Raw genomic sequence first — 8,224 nt, forward strand, 5'->3', positions numbered from 1 at the left:
TCTCTGCACCATTATCCTTTCCAATACTTTACCAAGCACTGGTAGGAGGCTGATGCCTCGATAAGATCGAGGATTACTCCTGACCTTATCGGGAGATTTCAGAAGGACGATGACTTTCGCAGCCTTCCACGACCTCGGAAAAACACCTGAGCGAATACAATTACAGAGCAAAGTCTCCAGGTAGTCCGGAATGGCCTTCCAGATGCTTTTACACATCTCTCCGGTCAAACCATCCAAGCCTGGTGACTTCCTGCAGCGAACCAAGGCTACAGCCTGATCGATCTCATTTCTTTCCAATTCTGGAACAATAGCAGTCTCCTCCTGTGGAGGAGGCAACCACAGGTCCACCCTTGGAAAGAAAGAAGCCATCAGGGCCGACACACACTCTGTCCACGTGGTAAGGACTCTATCATCTACCTTAATACCAGAAACATCAACCGATTTCTGGGATCTACAAATCTTATACAGCTGACCCCATGGGTCATCACGGTTTCTCGCAACAAAAGACTGCCATTGACCATCTTTCGCACTAGCTATCATGTCTTGATATTCATTCAGACACTGCCTATAGGCAGCCGAATGTACGCCAACGTCATCCGCGTTCCGTCGTTTGGCTCTCTGGAATTTCTTCCTGAGACGCCTTACAACTTTACGCTTCTGACTCAGAGTTCTATTCCACCACCTCAACCTCCTAGAACTCGATCGGCTATATCTCTCGAAGAGAATATCATTGACGCTAGTAACAGTGTTGGTTAACAATGCTACTTGCTCATCGACAGGAAGAGAAGAAAATTCTCGCAGCGAAATGTTCGAGAAGGCATTGACCAGTTGCTGCCCGTAAACGGACCAATCAACATTCGCCAAACGCCAACGAACAGAAGGGTTGACAAATTCAACTATTTCATCATACGACATCTCTATACGGATTAGGTTATGATCACTAATTCCCAGTTCTTCATCAACGCTCCATGAAAAACGAAACTGCCGCGAAGCAGCATCATTACAGCATGTTACGTCGATATCGCTAGAGCCATTAACCGTACAGTAGGTATAAACCTCACTCGGCTGGTTCACCACATGCATGGCCCTTGAAAGGAGCCACTCACTCAACATCTCCCCCCTAGTGTAGTTCTGATAACTCCGCGCTTGCCGAGTTATCTTACTGAACCACATGGGAGAAGATGCGTTCGCGTCCAAGCCGAGGATGACAGGATGGCTACTCACCTGTAGTAGCACCGCATCCATGTACCTAAGGTACGGCTCTAACGCTTCTTCGAACTTGCAATAGAGACTCGCAAGAAATAACACACCAAATTCACCACTCACAGACACACAAACACCAAAATCACTCGCATCCACAAGCACACAATCTACGTTACTATCGTCGACGACAACTGCAGAATGACACCTCGAGTCAGGAAATACCCGCATTTCTGCAGGCAGGCCCCTTATTCGACCAAAAGTCGAATAAGGTTCCTGAATCAATGCGAACCTACAGTTTAGCCGACGCATCGTAACACCCAAATCAGACATGACTGCGCTCGATCGTCTGCAATTAAGTTGGATGATTAAATCCATCTTAATGCTTAGATTTCGCCCTAGCCACCAACAAACTATAAATCGGGCAAGCCTCAGACATCATTAGATGTTCTGAGGGTTTACCCCGGAACGCACAATTACGGCAATTTGGTGCATTCTTGCACCTCTTCGCCGTATGCCCCTCTTCACCGCACCTACGGCACACTCCACGTGTGAAGCGGCAGTGCTGGACCTTGTGGTCGAAGCTTAGGCAGCGGTAGCAATGGGGGACCCCATCATGTGGTTGCACCAAGAAGGAGAACCACTTGATGTAGCACCTCCCAGCCGCCAACAAAGCATCCACCACTCGGCTTTTGCCCTCCAAGATGACGTTAACCGACCTACTGGGGTCTTTCCAGGCACCAGTAATCATTCGGACGCTCTTGGTAAATTCCTCCTTGGTCATTTTCCCTTTGAAGTTAAGGGAAAACAACTCCTCCATGAAAACTTCCGGTTTTATAGCCGGATCAACATTTTGGACCACGACCCTAGGACCCAACTTATCTTGGACACTAACTTCCAAGCCTACCTCTGAGAATTTTGCATTTTTTGCAATTTTCTCCCTCTCTGCGACTGAGGGGGTACGAATGATCGCACCGCCGGCCTTAACAGCTTTAACCTGGTGTACACGTACACCAAGGTCCGCCAAACTAGGTCCCACCTCGGAGACCACCTTCTTACCACATCCTTGGGTGCTACTGTGGAGTCCTTAGGCTTCACAATAGCAGACCACGTCTCAACAGGCTTGGGAAGGGGCTCCATTGCTGCCCGGGTAGGCACCCGAGGCACCATAGGTGCACCAACGGTCGCCGTGGAACGACCAGCCACATCAACAGAACGGGGGAGAACGTCTAAGCGCCCACGAAGACGCTCATTCTCCGCCACCAACGACACAACTAACTGCTCGAAACGAGCAGTCTGGGACAAAACATCCTTCAAGGCAGCGCTCGAAAGGGAATGTTTGTCCATCAAGACGGACAGCAAAGCCGATTTGGCTTCATGCATCTGCCCAATGGCAGATGCAGCCGAAACCGGCTCAAAACCACTACGGCGAGAGCGTCGGCTCTGCTTAACAGCAGCGCATTCAGCCTCGTCGCAGCTCGACAATATGTCCGAAGACATAGCAGCAGCAGAAACAGGCAATGGCTTCAAGAAGTCATTGCCACCAACAGATTTAACAGCCTTGGAGGCCGATGCAACACCTACAGCAACAACACCAGTGGCGACAACACCAGTAGCATTACTGCCTGATGCACCATCAGCCCCTTTGGCAGCCTTAACGGCAACAACGCTCTCTTCACCACTGGATTTACCTCTGGCACTCATGCCAGAAGCAGAGCCAGCGGTGCCAGCGACACATTTCCTCTTTGCACAAGAGGACTCACTCTCTTCACCAGACGGGGAGGGAGTTGTACCTCCCTCCGCCTTTTTGCGACTCCTACGAGTCGACGGTTTAGGCGGCATAGCGCTTACTCTTATCTAGCAGGTAAAACCACCAGACAAAAGCAAACGCCTAAAAATATGCTTTACAAACCACACGTAAATATGTGGTTTGTAACTACAATATAATATGTATAGAAAACTATACCAATTGCCACTATCAGCCGATAGATGGCGCCAAGCAAAAATTCAACAGCGATCCACCAACAGATGGCGCTGCAAAACCAAAACAAACTATTGAAGGTCAGATGAGACACCAAAAGCACGTGGCTAGCGGAGCCCCACTTTCACAACAACAATTTGCTGGGCAAATTACTAAATTGGAAAAACAGTAAAAACTTACCGATTTTCTCCAAATTTTCACAAAACTTCAATTATTAATTGAAGTTAAAACACTTTTGATCACTTTTAAACACTTTTTTAGAGATTTTTCAATGAAAAACCACAATAAAACACACTTTATTAGGAGCTGTAACGATATGTGTGTATCGTTAATCCATTCATGCGCGTCACTAATTAGATGACGAGGCATTTGGCTACCTTAAGAGAGTCATAGTTACTCCCGCCGTTTACCCGCGCTTACTTGAATTTCTTCACTTTGACATTCAGAGCACTGGGCAGAAATCACATTGTGTCAACACCCGCTAGGGCCATCACAATGCTTTGTTTTAATTAGACAGTCGGATTCCCCAAGTCCGTGCCAGTTCTGAATTGATTGTTAATTGATAGTCGTTATAATTTAAAGAGTACACACCTTGCGATGCAACCCAATAAATTTTAGCAAGAAAGTTCCACAATTGGTTACATAGCAACTATCCGAGGAACAAGATCCGGAGATCTCTATTTACCCAGAACGAGTACGTAAACCATGTTATTGCTTCCCAATCAAGCCCGACTATCTCAATCTTCAGAGCCAATCCTTATCCCGAAGTTACGGATCTAATTTGCCGACTTCCCTTACCTACATTATTCTATCGACTAGAGACTCTTCACCTTGGAGACCAGCTGCGGATATTGGTACGGCCTGTTGAGAAGTTTGCGTGACCCCACCATAAATTTTCAAGGTCCGAGGAGAAAATATCGACACAACAGTAAATGTCATGCTCTTCTAGTCCATCTACCATATCTCTCTTCGAAAGACTTCCATGGTAGTACGACTATAAAACAGAAAAGAAAACTCTTCCGATACCTCTCGACGGCTTCTTTATGGTCGTTCCTGTTGCCAGGATGAGCACAAGGCCCATATTTAATAACAAACGGATACTCAACAGGTTACGGAATTGGAACCGTATTCCCTTTCGTTCAAAATTATTCAAGTGTTTAATCACACAATTTTGCAATTGTCAATTATAACTTGAAAATTTTCAGCTTTCGCCTTGAACTTAGGACCGACTAACTCGTGATCAACCACTGTTCACACGAAACCCTTCTCCACTTCAGTCCTCCAAGGTCTCATTCGATTATTTGCTACTACCACCAAGATCTGTGCCAATGGCGGCTCCATGCAGGCTTACGCCAAACACTTCCATGCACACCATTGTACCCTCCTACTCACTAAAGTTTCAAAGTTTAAAATCCAACCGAAATTGAATATAAACCATTTACTTTAGCGGTAATGTATAGGTATACAACTTAAGCGCCATCCATTTTAAGGGCTAGTTGCTTCGGCAGGTGAGTTGTTACACACTCCTTAGCGGATTACGACTTCCATGTCCACCGTCCTGCTGTTTTAAGCAACCAACGCCTTTCATGGTATCTGCATGAGTTGTCAATTTGGGCACCGTAACATTACGTTTGGTTCATCCCACAGCGCCAGTTCTGCTTACCAAAAGTGGCCCACTGGGCACATTATATCACAACCACACCTTCATACCAAGAAAGGTGTGGTTCTTACCCATTTAAAGTTTGAGAATAGGTTAAGGTCGTTTCGACCCTAAGGCCTCTAATCATTCGCTTTACCAGATAAGATTATTTTACATAATTTTTAAATGCACCAGCTATCCTGAGGGAAACTTCGGAGGGAACCAGCTACTAGATGGTTCGATTGGTCTTTCGCCCCTATACTCAATTCTGACAATCGATTTGCACGTCAGAACTGTTTCGGTCTTCCATCAGGGTTTCCCCTGACTTCAACCTGATCAAGTATAGTTCACCATCTTTCGGGTCACAGCATATATGCTCAAGGTACGCTCTGGTTAGAGGCATAAATAATATAAATATTATTATGCATAACTGATAGAACGCCCCGGGATTGAATTAATAGACTATAAATAGACTAAAAACTAATCCCATAAAAGTTATGTTAATTTCGCTATTAGGTTTAAATTCCCAATAACTTGCAAATATGTTAGACTCCTTGGTCCGTGTTTCAAGACGGGTCCCGAAGGTATCCTGAATCTTTCGCATTGTAAATCATATAAGCGCATATAATAAACACAAAAATCAAGATTAATGTGCCATTATAGAATACAAGTATTCAAGCGCTATATATAATAGATCTATCAACACTTTATCCAATCGACAGCACTTATTCTATGTTAATACGCAAGCATACTAATTTGAATAAACTTTCGCCATCGATCTTATGATAAATTGTGTATGTTAATAGATTACAATGTCCTTATATGGAAAAAATGCACGCCATTCTCACTATATTATTCATATAGCAATCGTAACGATGAATTTTCCATAATGGATATTCAGGTTCATCGGGCTTAACCTCTAAGCAGTTTCACGTACTTTTTAACTCTCTATTCAGAGTTCTTTTCAACTTTCCCTCACGGTACTTGTTTACTATCGGTCTCATGGTTATATTTAGTTTTAGATGGAGTTTACCACCCACTTAGTGCTGCACTATCAAGCAACACGACTCTTTGGAAATGTTCTCTAGTAATCATTAACGTTATACGGGCCTGGCACCCTCTATGGGTAAATGGCCTCATTTAAGAAGGACTTAAATCGTTAATTTCTCATACTAGAAATTGAACACTCCATACACTGCATCTCACATTTGCCATAAAGACAAAGTGACTTAGTGCTGAACTCTTTCCTTTTCGCTCGCCGCTACTAAGGAAATCCTTGTTAGTTTCTTTTCCTCCCCTCATTAATATGCTTAAATTCAGGGGGTAGTCCCATATGAGTTGAGGTTGTATAAAACAGATACTATTCAGTTATACATTAAATAGAAACACCATCATTTTCAAATGAAAAAAATCCTTTCTTTTCGGTATATGAAATTTTTCGTTTTTCAATTCAAAAGAGACAATTCTAGTTTCATAAAAAAATCATTTTATGCTAGACCTTCCTCAATCGATTGAAAAAATATATAAGTATTTGAGAAAATACTAGGATTTTTTCAATGAGGTATTCTATCTTGACTATTAATATTATGAATTCTTTATTCATCATCAAATGATGAATATACAGAATCCAGTAATATAACATGTGCTCAAAACACAAATCATTTGATGATTTGATTATTTAAGCAACTTATTTAGCATAGTCTTACAACCCTCAACCATATGTAGTCCAAGCAGCACTCTAAAATTAATTAAAGTACCTTACAGCATGGACTGCGATATGCGTTCAAAATGTCGATGTTCATGTGTCCTGCAGTTCACACGATGACGCACAGTTTGCTGCGTTCTTCATCGACCCATGAGCCGAGTGATCCACCGCTTAGAGTGATAATTTATTTTGTGTTTTGTGTATACAGTCAAAATTGTTTTTATTGAAAGAAATCAAAAATACACCAAAATGAATTGGCATATATCAATTTCTTCAATAAGTTATGTTTTTTATACATACAATTTATGTTGCGAATGTCTTAGTCCAAACAACCGCTTGACATCGACATTCTCCACTCGGTGGTATATGTCGAGCAAACAGAAGAAGGACATTAACTTATATTAAATATAAGTACAACTGTAATTGTATGTTTTTGTTATGCAATGTATGTATTCGATCAATGAAGATCAAAACAGTACACTGAGTATAATCGAATAGTTGCATGGAATAATTAAATTCTTTACAACTATGCCAATGTATGATTTTATATTCTTTCGAATTGTAAACCAGTACATTGAAAAAAGTTTATGATTGGTCTTCTTCTTTCTTGTTTTTAACTTTATTTCCAAATTTCTTCTTTGCAGAAGAAAATATGGAGAATAAAAGTTCTGTTTGTTATACGGTTGGAACACGTTAATGATCCTTCCGCAGGTTCACCTACGGAAACCTTGTTACGACTTTTACTTCCTCTAAATAATCAAGTTCGGTCAACTTTTGCGAAACATCCGTAACACACGAGGCGTTACAGTGATCACGTCCGGAGACCTCACTAAATAATTCAATCGGTAGTAGCGACGGGCGGTGTGTACAAAGGGCAGGGACGTAATCAATGCGAGTTAATGACTCACACTTACTGGGAATTCCAAGTTCATGTGAACAGTTTCAGTTCACAATCCCAAGCATGAAAGTGGTTCAGCGGTTTACCCGGACCTCTCGGTCTAGGAAATACACGTTGATACTTTCATTGTAGCGCGCGTGCAGCCCAGGACATCTAAGGGCATCACAGACCTGTTATTGCTCAATCTCATTATTGCTAGACGCAATTTGTCCATTTAAGAAGCTAGTGTCCTTATAATGGGACAAACCAACAGGTACGGCTCCACTTCTATAAACACATTCAACCACTAACGCATTTTACTGCGGTCGCAGATGAAGGCTATAAAAGCTTCTACACCATAATCCTGAAAGCATCTATTTAATATATTTGAGTCTCGTTCGTTATCGGAATTAACCAGACAAATCACTCCACGAACTAAGAACGGCCATGCACCACCACCCATAGATTCGAGAAAGAGCTATCAATCTGTCTTACACACTTATGTTCGGACCTGGTAAGTTTTCCCGTGTTGAGTCAAATTAAGCCGCAGGCTCCACTCCTGGTGGTGCCCTTCCGTCAATTCCTTTAAGTTTCAGCTTTGCAACCATACTTCCCCCGGAGCCCAAAAGCTTTGGTTTCCCGGGAAGCGACTGAGAGAGCCATGATAGTAGCTACACCCAATTGCTAGCTGGCATCGTTTATGGTTAGAACTAGGGCGGTATCTGATCGCCTTCGAACCTCTAACTTTCGTTCTTGATTAATGAAAACATCTTTGGCAAATGCTTTCGCTTAAGTTAGTCTTACGACGGTCCAAGAATTTCA

The 8,224-nt window shown here is 42.8% G+C and overlaps 1 non-coding gene and 1 pseudogene across 1 annotated transcript; both read right to left on the reverse strand.

The window, feature by feature from the left end:
- Positions 1–6,167, reverse strand: part of LOC131805293 (large subunit ribosomal RNA) — a 9,826-nt pseudogene extending 3,659 nt beyond the window's left edge.
- Positions 6,168–6,525: 358 nt separating this feature from the next.
- On the reverse strand, positions 6,526–6,704 carry LOC131805274 (5.8S ribosomal RNA). Its single transcript, XR_009343608.1, has one exon. It is a non-coding gene; the product is annotated as a 5.8S ribosomal RNA (ribosomal RNA).
- Positions 6,705–8,224: the final 1,520 nt, after the last annotated feature.

This window comes from Musca domestica, unplaced genomic scaffold (genome assembly GCF_030504385.1).
Source record: "Musca domestica strain aabys unplaced genomic scaffold, Musca_domestica.polishedcontigs.V.1.1 5, whole genome shotgun sequence".
Lineage (NCBI taxonomy): Eukaryota > Metazoa > Arthropoda > Insecta > Diptera > Muscidae > Musca > Musca domestica.